At 47.9% G+C, this 16,091-nt stretch overlaps 1 long non-coding RNA gene across 1 annotated transcript; it reads left to right on the plus strand.

Annotated features, from left to right (window-relative positions):
- The first annotated feature begins 9,578 nt into the window (after window positions 1-9,578).
- Window positions 9,579-12,911, plus strand: LOC136328749 (uncharacterized). The gene is made up of 2 exons (XR_010730098.1): window positions 9,579-9,910; window positions 10,318-12,911. It is a non-coding gene; the product is annotated as an uncharacterized lncRNA (long non-coding RNA).
- The last annotated feature ends 3,180 nt before the right edge of the window (window positions 12,912-16,091 follow it).

Consider the following 16,091-nt stretch of genomic DNA (forward strand, 5'->3'; position numbering starts at 1 on the left):
CACAAGAAACTAACACTGCTGAATGCCTCTGCGGAGGGTACTTGAGTAGCTAGAGACTAGAGTACGGAATTCAAGTTTATGGTTTTTTTGTAATTCTTGATTTTTAAACCACATGATTTTTTAGAGTTAATAAACATCTCAAACACACACACAGTGCACAGTGTCTTACTTTCATGTTCTGGGAACCTCTCCCAACCTGTGACCCTAATGTCTCAATGGGTACAACACTGTCCATGTCAGCTCAGGCTGTTGAAATTCTCCCCATTTTTCACAACCCATCAAAAACATGACTTCCTTGATTAAGCCTTCTCTGAGCACCACAATAAGAAGCTGTTCTCTCCTCTAAATTCTCAGCTCACTTTGGGGACAATTATTTTAAAACCCTGACCACCTTCTACACATAATTTAGTTATTTGTATATCTGTCATAGCTCCCCTGCTCTATTGTGGGTGGGCTGCCAGTGTTCACTACTTCATCAGGATGGGTGTTTCCATCATCTTGTATCCTCAGTACTCAGATCGTACTTCAGGAACGAATTTAGGACTTCCTTTGGTTCTGGGCTCTCAGCCCTAGAGGGACCCTCGTCCGCCCGCTTCCCCGCTCCCTCTCCCCCCCCCCCCACCCCACACCCCGCCAACACCAGCAGCACCACCTCCGGAGATGTCGCGTTAGGGAGAGTGGACATCTGCACTGGGAGCAGACAGGTAAAACAGAGAAATGAGACACGCAACCAACTTCTCGAGCCTGGACTCTGTTAGAGATATCCCACCTGCCCAATCACACCTCGACCCTCGATCCTGGGCGGGAAGGAGAGGCCTGGGGTACCAAGCGCATCAGCCCCCTTCGCCCAGGGCGCATGCGCAGGGAGGTGGCACTGGGCCGAGCCCCTTCGTCGCTGTAAGGTCGCGACCAGCAGGGAGCAGCATGAGGCCGCTTCGGTGGAGGCGGCCCGGAAACTAGCGGCGTCACTGCTGAGGGCGGGCTGGCACCAGTTGGAAGGCGCTTGGTGGAGGAGAGAAAGGAGGCCGAACCTCGGGTTGAAATGAGCGGAAAGACAGGGACGAGGCATTAGTGCGCATGCCTGGCTCACATCCCGTGGTCCCTGATACTGGAGTCAGGAACAGAGTAGTTAGATGCTTGCTCCACTGTAAGCGTTGGATGGCAAGAGGTCGTGGGGTGCAGTGGTGGAGGAAACAGGCTTTGCCCTGAGACAAAGAATTTAGTCTCGCCGTTTACTGTGTGACTTTGGGCAAGTTTTTGAACCTGTCTGAGCTTTGCTTCCCCATCTATTAAATGAGTGTAAGTAGGATCCACTTCATTGGTCAGTATGGAGCTCACAAGCACACAACAAGTAAGTGCTTAATAAATGTTAACCCTTATTAGTGCTTTGCTTATCTCATCGTAACTGCCTGTCTGTACATCTCTCTGCTTTCCCCCAACGCTAACCCACCACAGGAACTCATCTTGGCATTTACTAGTGCCCAGCAGCAGCCCTGACAAAGAGCTGTTCAGGGAGTGCACGAGACTCCATGGAGCTAAGCTGAGATGAGCTTATGGGGGTTCCACACAGAGCCCTACAATCACTGCTCAGACCTAAGTTCAAATCGGCCACTCAGACCCCCAGGCTGCAGTCCCATAGAGTCCAATGGCTTTGCTCTACCCGAGTATCCTGACCTGAAGAAACAATTCAGTACATTTTCAGTGAGGGGAGAAAATTAGAGTACAATATGAACAGTCAGATCCATTTTTAGGCTTAAAGAAAATATACTACTAACATATAACAAAATGTAGAGGAACAAACCAAAAGGCCAACAAGCACTTGGGAAGATACTGAAGATCATTGGTGATCAGAGATATGAGAAGTAAAACAACAAAATGTCCCTTGATGTCTTGTAACTGGCTAAAACCAGAAAGTGGGAAATACAAAGTTGGGGCAGAGGGTATATGTGGATACAGAAACTTGCAGTGCACTGCTGGTGAGTGTGGATTGGAGCAGTCATTCCAAACAGCAAACTAGCAGTGTTTAGGCAAGTCAGATGTTTTTATTCCATGTGACCCAGAAATTCCACTCCTGGGTATAGCTCCCAAAGATATTCTTATAGATGCTTAAGTAAACCTGTACAAGGATGTTTGTTGTGGCATTATTTGAAGTGGCAGGGGAGTTGGAGCCACCTGGATGAATTTCTCTGGAAAAGCAGGCAAGTGAAATGAGATAGTCACACAATGGAGTCTTATACACAGTCTGAAGCAAACAGATTAGATATGCACAGAGCAACAGGGAAGCATCTTAAAAACATATTTTAGCTCTTTCTTCTTGAAAATTCCATCCAAAAGCTATTAGGTGGGGCCCACCAAAGCAAGCATCTACACAAGGGAAGTTGTATCCCACACTTTTACAAGAACATTTATAACAACATTATTTATAACAGCCAAAAAGTGGAAACAACAAAATGTGGTATGTTCACACAAGAGGATATTATTCAACATTAAACAGGAATGAAGTACTGCTACACGCTACAACATGGATAAACCTTGAAAACACTGCTAATTGAAAGAAACCAGTCACAAAAGACAGTACTTATTTTTACAATTCTATTTATATGAAATGTCCAGAATAGGCAAAGCTATAGAGACAGAAGTATATAGATTAATAGTTGCCTAGGGCCTGGAGCATGGAAGCATTGCCAGTAGACAGCTAATGATTATGAGGTTTCTTTTTGAGTGATGAAAATGATCTCAAATTGATTGTAGGAGTGGCTGCACAATTTTGTGACTATACTATAAACCATTGAATTGTATACTTTAAATAGGTTGAATTGTACGGTATATAAATTATATCTCCATAAAGTTGTTTCCAAAAAAAAATAATAGAAAAAGAAAGAAAGAAATTACATTAAGGCCAGCTTGAAGGGACTCCCACTGACTACATTTGGGACATTTTGCAAATTAAGTAAATAATGACAGTAACAAATAACCCATTGAAACAATAGGAATCCATTGCATGTATTGATATAAACAATTCATATAGTATTTTATGAGTAATAGGAAATGCACACAGTCTAAAAGTTCCTCTCCAAAATAATTATTAATAACAAAAAGAAAAATAATAACTTGAAAGGAAGAAACTTAGGAGACACCACCTTACTGAAATGATTAAAGTTCACATCACAGTAATGGGATAAATCAGAATCATGCCCCACCTAATAGGAATGAGAAGAATTCACCATCACTTCAGCCAAATCTGATGCATATTCTGAATTGAATCATGAGGAAACATTAGACAAACTCACACCATGGACATTCTACATAATAACTGGCCATGGAAGTCAAGGAAAGGCTGAAACTGTTACATACTGAAGGAGACCAAAGAGACAATGACAACTCAATGTAATACAATCTCAACTGAGCTCTTTTGCCACAGAGATAGTGTCAGGACAATTGAAACAACTTAATGAGGTCTAAGTAGTTGAGGGCAATAATGCTAACTTTATGTTTTTGTTTTTGTTTTTAGGGAGAGAGACAGACAGGAAGGGAGAAAGATGAGAAGCATCAATTCTTCGTTCAGGTGCCTTAGTTGTTCATTGATTGCTTTCTCATGTGTGTCTTGACTGAGGTGTTCCAGCAGAGCGAGTGACCCCTTGCTCAGACTTTGGACTCAACTAGTGACCTTGGGCTTCAAGCCAGCAACCATGGGGTCATGTCTATGATCCCACACTCAGGTCGGTGACCCCACACTCAAGTTGGGTGAGCCCACGCTCAAGCCAGATGAGCCTGCACTCAAGCCGGCCACCGCCTCAGGGTTTTGAACATGGATCATCAGCATCCCAGGCCAATGTTCTATCTACTGCACCATCACCTGGTCAAGAAATTTTATGATTTTGATCATTGTAATTATGAAGGAGAATATCCTTGTTTGTTAGAAATACAAAATAATGTAATAATATCAACAAGATATGCTCAAATGGGTTTGTAGTAGGGTGAGTTCTTTATACTTGAAAACTTTCCTGTAATATAAAACAACTGGCCCATATTCTTCAAAAATGTCTGTATTAAAAAGGCAGAGAAACCCTGGCCAAATAGCTCAGTTGGTTAGAGCTTTGTCCTGATACACCAAGGTTATGAGCTCCATTCCTGGTCAGGGCACATACAAGAATCAACCAATAAATGCATAAATAAGCAGAACAACAAATTGATATCTCTAACTCTCTCCCTTCCTTTCTCTCTCTAAAATCAATAAATTAATCAATCAATAAACAGGGTTTTTTTAAGGCAAAGAAAAGTTGATGAACTGTTTCTAGCTAGAGGAGATTAATTTAAAACTAAATGCAATGAATGGTATTAGATTAGATCATCTATTTTATCCCGTGTGCTCAAGAATTTTTAAAACATGCAATACCTGACAATTTTTCCCTTAGATTCTCAAATTTGAAAATGATAATAGACAACACAACAATAGTCATCCAGTGTGAATAAATCAAATCTAACCGCCTGGCCTGTGGTGGCGCAGTGCATAGAGCACCAGATCTAGAATGCTGAGGTCACTGGTTGGAAACCCTAGGCTCGCCAGGTCAAGGCACATATGACAAACAACCAATGAACAGCTAGAGTGAAACAACTACTTCTTATTCTCCGCCCCCAACCCCAACCCTATAAAATCAATAGATAAAATTTTTTTTAAAAAAACAACTTCAAAATTATACCCATTTTTGTCAGATCTGCAAAAAATATTTTTTTAGGTGGATGTGCCACGGAATTTTAGTAATTAGTTTATATGTGCCATGAGATGAAAAAGATTGAAAATCACTGGATTAGATCCTAGACTAGGAAAAATACATGTACTGTAAAGAACATTATTGGAACAACTGGCAAATTTTGAATAAGACCTGAAGATTATATTATACCAGATTATATTATGTCAGTGTTAAATTTCCTGATTTTGATCATTGCACCTTGGTTATGTGAGTGAAGGTCTGCCTTCTTAGGGACTATAAACTCAAGTATTTAAGAGTAAAAGAGCATAGTGTCTGTCACTAATTATCAAATGCTTCAATAACAATTTTATAAATACATAGGGAAGAGAACAATGAAACAAATGCAACTAAAAATGGATATATTGAAGTCAGTTGTACTATTATTTAACCTTTCCATAAATTTGAAATAATTGTAAAATTGTTTTTAAAAATGTAAAAAACACAATGAAATATAAAACTCAATGTACATGAATAAAAAATACACACACAAACAACAATGCATACTTTGTGAAAACTTATGACAGCAAGATTTACACCATGAACACAGCCCAGTAGTTCTCATTGGGTCAGGGGAGTTGAATGGGAATGTGTGGGCTAAAGAGAATAAATAAAACAATTTGTTTAAAGACTGGAGAGTGGGGCCGACCTGTGGTGGCACAATGGATAAAGCCTCGACCTGGAACACTGAGGTCGCAGGTTCAAAACCCTGGACTTGCCTGGTCATGGCATATATGGGAGTTGATTCTTCCTGCTCCCCCCCCACACACACACACACACACTTCTCTTTCTCTCTTTCTTTCCCCTCTCTGAAATGAATTATATATATATATATAAAAAGACTGGAGAGCAGGCTAGAGGAATAACCGCCAGATTTCTCACCTCACACTTGCAAGGAATGGGATGGGATAGGAGTAGAGGCAAACATAGAGGGGGAACATCAGACAAACCCACAGCTTCATGTTTAATCTTTATATTTTGGAATTGTTTGAATTGTTTTATTATATAAATAAAATACATTCATGTACTATTTATGTAACTTTTAAAATAGAGGGGGGAAATGGTGGAACATCCATATGATGTTACCTAGACAGCTATTAAAGATGAGATAGAGCTGTTATGATTTAAGATATATATTATTGTAGCTAAGAGGAGGAATTGTTTCTTAGAGGACAACTGATTTTTTTATTTATTAATTTTAGAGGAGAAAGACAGAGAGAGAAAAATGATTTTTTGATCCATTTATTTATGCACTTATTGATTGATTCTTGGTTATGCCCTGACCAGGGATCCAACCTGCAGCCTTGGCAATCCGGACGATGCTCTAACCACCTGAGCAACCCCAGGACAGTTAATATTTTAAATAAGAAGATGTAAGCTCCCTTTGACAAAGCACAGTTTTAAAAAAAAAATGATTATGTAATTCTCTCTCTCTTAACAAAAACAATGGGCTAATATGGCGCAAATACCTAAAGGTGAAGTTGTCAGTTTCAAATTTTCTTGGACTGAATGTTGACTTTCCTTCCCCAGCTTTCCCACCCACACCAACACTCTCGCCAAGTATAAGCTATTAATGCCTCTCCAAACCTAGAAAGTTCTCAGCTGTCCAGCCTGTCCCTATCTCGGTTTCTATCTGACAAACCACTCTCCGAAATTGTTCGGCGCACTTCCACTGTAAAGCCTCACTGGACTGTCTCCAGGCATGGTAAAGAAACCCTGGCCTTCCCCCTACCCTACTGCTCGCATTGCCTGGTCTTCCCTCTTCCCAGAGGGCGTACCACTTTGCGCAGTAAGTCTTGCCCCGGGACCTGTTTCAGCCGAGTCCTGAGGCGAGGCGAGGTGGAAGCCTGGGGGGTTGCGGGGGTGGGGGACGCGGAGAGGAAGTTTCAGAGCCTGACAGGTGTACCAAGCCCGGCCCGTACTGGCTCTAAAATAAATGCCTGTACAAATTGTCCACCCCTGTATGGGCAGTTCGGCAATACAGGGGTGAGCAAAAGTAGGTTAATAATAATAATACAATAATTAATAAATAATAATACAAGAATAAACTGTTTCGCATTCTCACAATTGTAAACCTATGTTTGCCCATCCCTGTATGTTAAGAGCAGTGAAAATATGGCCTGACCTGTGGTGGCGCAGTGGGATAAAGCGTCGACCTGGAACACTGAGGTCGCCGGTTCGAAACCTTGGGCTTGCCTGGTCAAGGCACATATGGGAGTTGATGCTTCCTGCTCCTCCCCCTTCTCTCTCTCTCTGTCTCTCTCTCTCACTCTTCTCTCTCTAAAAAAATCAATAAATAAAATATTTTTTTTTAAAAAGAGCAGTGAAAATAACCCTATCCTGTTGACTCAATAAGGACCTAGAATAAATAATCATCTCCAAAATAGAAAGCTATATGTTTGACCGTTTTGTTTTTTAACGCTGAAAAACTGGACACGCTGGAATATCTAATAATTGAATGGTTAAGAAAATTACATAGTAACATAATAGAATATTATTCGGCCAAAATATAATTATAAGGACCATAGCGCATGGCAAATATTTAGACCTCAAATAGAAAAGTTTGAATACAAAACTGCATGTTCACCATGATTAAATTATGCAAATTTGCAGTGGAAAAAAAGAATGCCTCTTTTTTTTTTTAAGGAAAGAGTCGTGAATTTAGGCTTGGGTGCTGGGTTGCTTGTTTGTTTTAACTGACTGATTTTAAAGAGAGGAAGGGAAGGAGAGAAAGAGAGAAGCATTCATCCGTTGTACCACTCACTAGTTGTGCATTCAACGGTCTCCTCCTGTCCCCACCGGGGATCGAACCCTCAACCTTGCTGCTCCGGGACTACGCTCCAAGAGATTGCGCAGCCAGCCATGGCCGGTAGTGGGTTTTCCCCTTTCAATTCTATTGCCGCTGCTCCAGCCTATGGACAGTGTGCAGAGGTTGGAAGCGGCGTTAAGAAGAGTCTTGACCTTGTTTTATACCATTTAAAAGCTGAGAACAGAGGTGTTTTCAACCAGAGGAATGCATTTCTAATGAAGGGATTCCGGGACCGGGCCCCGCCAGTGGGGACGAGGGTCCGGAGTGAGATTCCCAGGGTCGTCCAGAACAAAGCTGCAGCCACCAGTTGCACCTGGAAGGACCGGTAGGAAAGGGGCCCCTCGCCCACGGCTCTGGGACTCGCCACGGGCTCCCGCTCGAGCCGGGCCGGGAGGAGCTGAGGGCGGTTTGGTGGAGTGAAGGGGAGCTTTCCGGCGATCAGTTCCTTCACATTGGCTCCCCTTTGCAACCTGCAAGTCCCGCCGAGTCTAGCGGCCTGCTGACTAAATCAAAGACCTCGAGAGAAATTAGGGAAAAGCGAGCACGCTCGGCGGAGACGCGGCCGGGCTTTGTTTAAGTCGCGCGCGGCCTCCGGGTTTCCGGCCCCGCCCCCCCTCCCCCACCGCCCCCCCTCCCCCACCGCCCCCCCTCCCTCACCGCCCCAGTTCCAGCTCCGGGCCCCGGAGACCCGGCTTCCGCGGTTTCCCCTTCGCAGGCCCCCTTCCCTTCCCGCTTCTGCCACTTCACACACGCCCACCGCCCCACCCCGCCCGGCAGCCTCACCACCACCGTCACCCCGAGGGTCTGCAAACTTTCCTCAAAGGAGCGCACTCTCCCGGAGGGGTCTCCGCGGAAAATCAGCGGCCACTCCGAAAGGGCCGTCCTTCGTGGATGTGAAGACGCGTGCCTGAGCATCCCCGGCCTCGCCCACGGGGAAGGGGCGCGAGAGGCCGAGGCGGGAAAGGGCGGTGCACGTCCCTGGGGCAGAAATCACCGCGGTGGGGCCCTGAAGCCGGACCCGGGCGGGGCCCGAGCTCCGTCTGTCGTCTCTCCGCCGGTCTGTTTGTTGGGGTTTTGGAGTCATCCACTAGGACCTGGATCTCAGAGTGGAGCGCCCACTTCTCACTTCTCAGTCTGCCCAAGTTTGTTCTCCATGAGTGTGGGGGAGGGGCGGGGGCGGGGGGACCACTCAAGTAAAATGTGATCCATTCTTATTAGAAAAAACACCAGGTGGGGGCTCACAGAATGACACCCTCCCCACCCCGCTATAACTCACTTCTTTTGGGGAAGAACTCTCGCTAAGCGGTCCTTCCAGCTCTCCTTCCACACAAGTACAGGACTCAGAAGGGTGGGGTGTGGGTCGAAATTATTTTTACACAAACTGTGTGACACTCAGCGACTGTTTCGCAGCGGAGGCCGTGACTCTCTGCGGCGGGAAGGGAAAAAGACACTGGCTCTGGACAAGAAATGCCTTTTCGCTGTTAGGTGCAGTTTACTGAACTGTTTGCCTAAGTAATGTTCTACCTTGCCAGAAGGAAAAAGAATTATTTAAGAAAATGAAATAGGATTAAAATCTAAAAGAAGTCAGTAAATCCTGTTTCGCAGATACAGGCGCGCGTATCGGAGCGCAGACACACTTGCTCTTGATTCACTGAATTCGTCCCGAACTAGTTTCCGGGCTCACCTCGCCGCCCCCTCGATCTCCGTGGCGGGACCCAGGCGGCGGCGTGCTGGTCCCGAGGCGGTCAGAGAGCGTGGCCTTCCCTGTGGAGCCTGCCGAGCCCCTCCGCGCGGGGAGCCGGCTCTCCAGCGTAGCCGGCCTCCCTGCGACCGGAACCCCCGCCGCCGTTTCCGCGCCCAGCCCGAAGCCCGCCTCCGCGAGAACCTTGACCTCGCCCTCAGGCCGGTCTCCCCGCTTAGCCCTCTCTGACCTGCTTTTAAACCCGCTAATCCTGCCTCGAACTGTCGCCCGCGGCAACCCCTCGCCGCGGCCCCGCGCGCTAATTCCCGCTGACCCTGCTGCCCGGCGGCCGCTCTCCACCGCCGGGCTTTGAAGGGCTGGCCTTCGGGCCTCCGAGGGCCAAGCGGGCCGGTGCGCGGGCTGGGACCGCCGGCCACGCTCCAGCCAGCGCTCAAAAGCGCTCGGACCCAGACAGCCCGTGCTGTAAACATCCTTTCTTGCTTTCTCTTGTTTTTCCTTACGAAGAACAAAATCTTGGATAACAGACGAAGCTGGCGACGCTGTGCTGAAGCCGGCGATGAGAGCGCACAGGGCGCAATGAGGGCGCACAGGGCGCAATGGGGGCGCGGAAGGGATAAACCAAAGACCAAGGCGCTGGGGAAGGCCAAAAAGGTAGGCCGGAAACCACGGGACAGTATGACTTAGTTCCTCTTTTTTAAAGGGTGTGTGTGTGTGTGTGTACGTCCGGGATGGGGCAAGAACTTGGAGCTTCTAAGGAAGGCTCTAAGAGTTTGAAGAAACATCTACGGTACTTGTCATTTTTATAACCCTTTGTGCTGTTTAGAACCTATCCCCCAGATACGTTTTCCTTTTTTAAACACTAAATTGTTTTTAAAGTAAATGAAATTCGTGAACGCCATAAGAATTTACAAATTAAAGCCCCTCCCTCCCGCCGCAAACACCCATTGTATGGATTTGCATGTTTGTTGAGAGTTTTTGTTTATACTGTTGTTTTGTTTTGTCAGCCAACCGAACAGGAAGCATTGTGATTCCCCTTCTTGTCCTCTGGTTTATTACAGCGCCCTGAGGCTGCGGGAAAGCACCGCTTTAAAGGGGAGCTATTTTCAAAGGCGGTTTTCTAGCCAGGAAAGCGTCTTCCCTTGGTCTCCAGCTGGCCGTGCATCTCTGTGAGCCACCAGGTGGAGCGGCCCGAGTGACCAACTTCAGCGGTCCCCTGCCTTGACCCCACGTCGCTTTTCATTTTCCAAGGGAAAGCTAGCTAGCCCTACGATGTAGGCTCCCCTACTTAGGGGTTTAAGTCTGTTTGGTTCACAACTGTCCCCCCAATGCCTGGCCCGGTTTCCAGCATATAGTATTAGCTCAATAAATATTTGTTGGGTGAGGATCATTCCAAAGTGTCCAGCAGCTCCTGGAGAATCATTTCCAGTAGATACAAATTCCTGGCTACGTCTGGGGTTAGGGGATAGGCTCCTTAAACGAAGATCTCCAAGGTGCCTTGGCTAGTGGTCAGGGCATTTCCAGCATCACAACAGAGGCCCAAGAGACGTTCACTGGCTTGCCTTGCGTCTCCTCGCCCTTCCATTTCGAAAGTCTTTTTCCAAGGTCAGGAGATAGAGAATTCCTCCAGGCTCACCCAACCTTCGTTTCTGGGTAACCTCCTGTCTTTCACCGCTGGCCCTAGGCCACCCATGGAGAGGCCTCACCCTGGAATCTGGGCCAACCAGACCTAGAGCAAAAGAAAGCCTCAGCCACGTGAGGTAGGAGAGACCCTAGAGCTAGAGGCAGGGAGACCGCTGGAGGAGTTCCAACCACCGCGCTCCCTCCGCTGCCTCAGCCTGGAACCCGTCTTCCGGTTATGCTGATCTCAACTGATCACTTCTAGGGACAAATGGACCCAAGACTAGAGGGTTCCCTGGCCCTGGGGACTAAGGACAGGAGTGGTTGGGTGACCTTGAATGTGCAGTATTGCGGGGGGCGGGGGGCTGCCACAAAGACAGAAAGGAGCCGCTGTACACCCGTGAAGTCTCTGGGTAAACTCTCTGGGGCACAGCGTCAGGGAGGAAAGTCCAGCAGCAGCCCTTGGTGGGAGCATCGAAACAAAACGCCTCTTCAAATATATTCCAACATTAAAATTTTTATTTTACTAGGTTCATTTGAATTGTGACACCTCACAAATTTAAAAGGTATTAAAGAATATACAAGCCGCGGGTGCTGGCCTCTAGGCCAAAGCAGGGAGTGGCAGGGGCTGCTCTCCCAGGGTGCCCCGTAGGAAAGTGCGAGCCTGGACACTCCTGCAGGAATCCCGGGGGTGGACGGAGCTTTCTTGGGCTCACGCTGCTGCCTGTCCACATCCCTGAGTCATCCTTCCCTGGACCTCAGGAAAGGCTGCAGGCGACAGGGGGTCTGGAACTGGGAACAGGTGAATCTGGCTTGGGGGCAAAGGAACGCGTGGGACTAAACACGGAAAGCTCGGTAATGTCCACGCCAGGGCTCTGAATGGGTGACTGGAAGCAGAGTTGGACCCGGACCCTACAGCTCAGTGTCTTCTCTGAGTTCAATGTCCATCCACTTTTGAGAAGCAGGAGGTTGAGGAGACCAGCAGATTTGCTGTCTCCAGGCTTTAGCAGTGAGTCGTTTCTTCAGTACCACCGGACTCCACCCCAGGCAGCTGTTGTTGAGGGCCCAGAATCCAGGCTTGCAATCCACAGGCCAGCCACCTGTCCTCTTAGGGTCGCTGACCTGACAAACTAGTGCTAGCTGTGCACTCGCAGCTTTAAATCAAATGATACAAGCTTACATTTCCCTTTCTCAGCGCCCACCACGTGCTAGATACCAGATAAAGTGCTCTAAACAAGTTAACCTCAAAACAACACTAGAAGTGTGGCACCAATATTATCCCCATTTAATGGATGGAGACGCTGAGGCGTAACCAATCTAGCTAAGAGTCAAGGCTCTGAATCTTTACTCAGGAACCTGTAATTCCTAAAAGCCCCCAGTCCAGAAGGCCCCTTTTCATTAGAAGCAGAAAGGAGGCTTCTGAGAGGGGAACGATTAGCTGGGGCACACAGCCAGGGGACTGTCCTTTCCTGAACCACACCAGGCTCCTCCAGCTACTTCCAGAAAACTTCCCCTCTTCTGGCTGAATTGCCCACGGGGCACCCGAACCAGAGGCACACTCACGCCCTCAAGACAGGTAAGATGGAAACAATCTAGATGTCTATCAATGCTAAATAGATAAATGTGGCATAACCCTACAATGAATGTTATTTTACCATAAAAAGGAATGAAGTACTGATACATGCTACATTAATAAACCGGGAAACGTTATGCTCAGTGAAAGAAGCAAATTATATGATTCCATATATGTGAAATATCCACATATTGAAACATTATGCTCAGTGAAAGAAGCAGATTGTGTGGTTCCACTTATGTGAAATATCCAAAATAGGCAAACCCATAGAAACAGAAAGTAGATTGGTGCTTGCTTAGGGCTGATTAGGAACTGGAGATGGGGGGTGGTAAAGGGTACAGGTTACTTTTTGAGATGATGAATGTGTCCTAACATTTACTGTGGTGATGGTTACAATGTATCTGTGCATATGCTGTATATTTTAGTGTACCTATGAGTATATTAAAAAACCATTGAATTGTACACTGTAAATGGGTGAGTTGCATGATATATGAATTATATTTCAATAAAGCTGTAATCAAAACAGCAAAAACAAGACATACATAGTTCTAAAAGGTGAGGCCAATGCCTAGCGACTATCAATGCAGATTCTTTTCTGTGAGTACCTGGGTCCTCACAGACCAGGTTACTTTCCCTCTCCATGGAGAAACTTCCCCTCCACAAAGGGTGTGGCATCTCTCAAGCCAAAAGCCCTGCCCAGGCTGCTGTGCCAGGAGCTGCCACAGAGAGCCAGGCCAGGGCATCCATTGCAATTTGGGAGGGAGCCCAACGCTAAGAGTGAAAGGAGAGGGAAAGGAAGAGATCGTTGCCTTGGCTGGGACTCGTGATCCAGCGCCCGGGTTTAACTCCACACAAACTAGCTGTATGACTTGGGTCTCTTTCTTCCTCTGCACAGGAGGCAGCTGAGTCCTGCCCTAAGGATTATGGTGACTATTTCATGCGTATGAGTTCTGCATGGCTTCGGACATTTAACCACATATTCCTTGTTAGAAAACAAATAAATTTTAGGGGGTGATCTAAATCAAAATATGGTAGGTACCTGACCTGTGGTGGCGCAGTGGATAAAGTGTCAATCTGGAAACTCTGAGGTTGCTGGTTCAAAACCCTGGGCTTGCCTGGTCAAGGCACATATGGGAGTTGATGCTTTCTGCTCCTCCCCCCTTCTCTCTCTCTCTCTCTCCCCTCTCTATAATGAATAAATAAAATATTTATAAAAAATGTGGTAGGAGTGAACAAATTTTGTTAAGAAAGGAGGAAATTGTTTAGATTATTTTGGATCTCCGGCATCCCTCCCTTAGTTTAAACAGCACACCTGAATTGGACAATAATTTCCCAAGAAAGACAAATAAAAGTGGGCACTCCTGCCCCATAGGAAGAGGGCTGTGAGAAGAGGGGGAAAGGGTATGAGTATGAGTGAGGGCAGAGGAGGAGAGAGAAGATGAGGGACGGGGATGGAGGGACACTGCCATGGAGGTCCCAGGGACCTGCTGGTGACAGTCATTTCTGTGTGGCCCTCATTACAGTGAGGCCCTCCTACAGCCTCCCTTGGACATTCCCCCTTTGGACCCCAAGACTCACAGGCTCAAGAGACAGCAGCAGGTTGTAACAGACCTGGCACTAGTGGCAGATCTTAATGGCCCTAGAGCTCCACAGCCTGGCTAGGATCTCTGTCCAAGCGGAGGAGGGGACAAAGCGAAGGAGGGGTATGCTGCCTGGGGGGAGGAGAGTTCAGGCTGTACCTAGGAAATGGCTTCAGGATTCCAGGCTCCCACCGGTAGGACCCTAAACTGAACTGAGGTGAGTGTGGGGGAAGGATTCAATGGCAGCTGAGGCTACCTGTCCTGAGCCCAGAAGCCCAAGCAAACTGGAGGCACCTGGATGCCAGAGGGTAAATGCCAGCTCGTAGGATGGGCAGCCTCCCCTGTCTCCTGCACTGGCACTCCAGCCCAGCCATCTTGGGTTCCTTGCTCTGTCCCCCAGCAGGGACCTCCACCCTCATGATGGGGCACCCCTAGAGCCTGGAGGGTCCTGTCCCCACAGCACTCCCAGACACTGGCATCGGGCAAATAGGCCTGAAATGAGTCAGTGACTGAGGTGACTGGGTGACTGAAGCTGGTGATTTAGTAGGGGCCCAAACACTGAATTTGAGGAGCCTCCTTCTGCCCCCAGCACCTCTCCTGCCACCCCAAGGAACCACCTGCCTCACTGTCAGCGCTGCCCTCCTTCAGCACTGCTACTCTTTTCAGAAATAAATATTTTATTGTGATTTGCAGAAATAATGTTCACTGTGAAAAAAAACCTTTCTAACAGGATCCTATCTTCTAAAATGCCAATCCCTCCCTACAGGGGGTGGGACAGTGCCTTCCAGGCCCAGGACGGGGAGGGAGGACACAGGTAGGTCAGGGAAAAGTGATGCATGGGTTGTTTTTGCAACTGGATCTTGTACTCCTTAGCCTAGCCTTTGAGGGGTGTCCTTCCCTCTTCACCCCAAACCCCCAGTGCCCTTCAACTGCAGGGGAAACCCCTTTGGGATGGGGCCTGTATGTGCCACTGAGAAAGCAATTTAGGTTTTCTACTTCCCCCTGGAGATTGGGATCCTCCACCATCTCTCAGGCTAAAGTTCCTGAATGGCTTTACAAAGAGGAAGGGGCGTAGAGAAGCCGAGGACATCCTAGGTCTGAGGATCTGGCCGGGTGCAGGTGACAGTGAGACTGTGGGAGCAAAGGCAGCAGGCATATATGACTCTGGCCTTCCCACCTGCTGCCAGGTGAGAAATCCCACATTCTAGAGAATTTGTGTTGGGCAAACTCAAACCGTCTGGAGCTCTGCATCCAGATTACCCTGGGCAGGAGGGTCCCCCAGAGTCAAACGGCCTCCCAACCTGTGTCAAACGGCCTCACACACACACACAGCAAGGCAGAATCCCTGTCGCATGGTCATATCTGGGTACAGGCACAGCCGCTCTTCTTCATCCAGCATGCATACGAGGTGAGGTAGCCCAGCAGGACACGAGTGGGAGCCCAGTGGCCCCGCATGACCCGCCTCCTGGGGCAGGGAGTGGGGGAGAGCTAGGTCACCCTGACAGTGTGCCCTGGGAGGAGGAATGGAGGGCTTGGTGAGGCGATCCAATACCCCCAATACACACACACACACACACACACACACACACACACACACACACCACTCTCTGCCTCCCCACGCAGAAACTTTGAGCTCCTCACTGCATCCCTGCGCACTGTTCCTGAGTCCGGGCCCTATTTCTCAGGCCTGCAGCGAAGAGAGCTCCAGTACTCCACTCCTTCAGTCGGCCAATTCCCACATAGCCCATAGAGTATATGAGGAGAGAGAAAAGGGCGCAGGAGAAAGGGGACTACTGCCAACTTCCAAGAGTAAAGCAGGGCTGACCAGCAGTCTCTTCCGAAGTTCCCTGCAGGACCCCCCCTGCCGCAGCCCAGGGAGGGGAGGAGGCAGCCCCACGTACAGGTCCTGGCTCTGCCGGACTCTGCGGGAAGCCACTCGCCTCTCCTCGCAGAATGCCGGCTCACAGTGAGTGTGTTTCCACCAGCAAAGCCATCCATGGACTTAGAAGAGGACACCGGGACAGAAACCTGAGTTACCCACACAGAAGGAAGTCCATCATGA

This window comes from Saccopteryx bilineata, chromosome 3 (assembly GCF_036850765.1).
Source record: "Saccopteryx bilineata isolate mSacBil1 chromosome 3, mSacBil1_pri_phased_curated, whole genome shotgun sequence".
Taxonomy (NCBI): Eukaryota; Metazoa; Chordata; class Mammalia; order Chiroptera; family Emballonuridae; genus Saccopteryx; species Saccopteryx bilineata.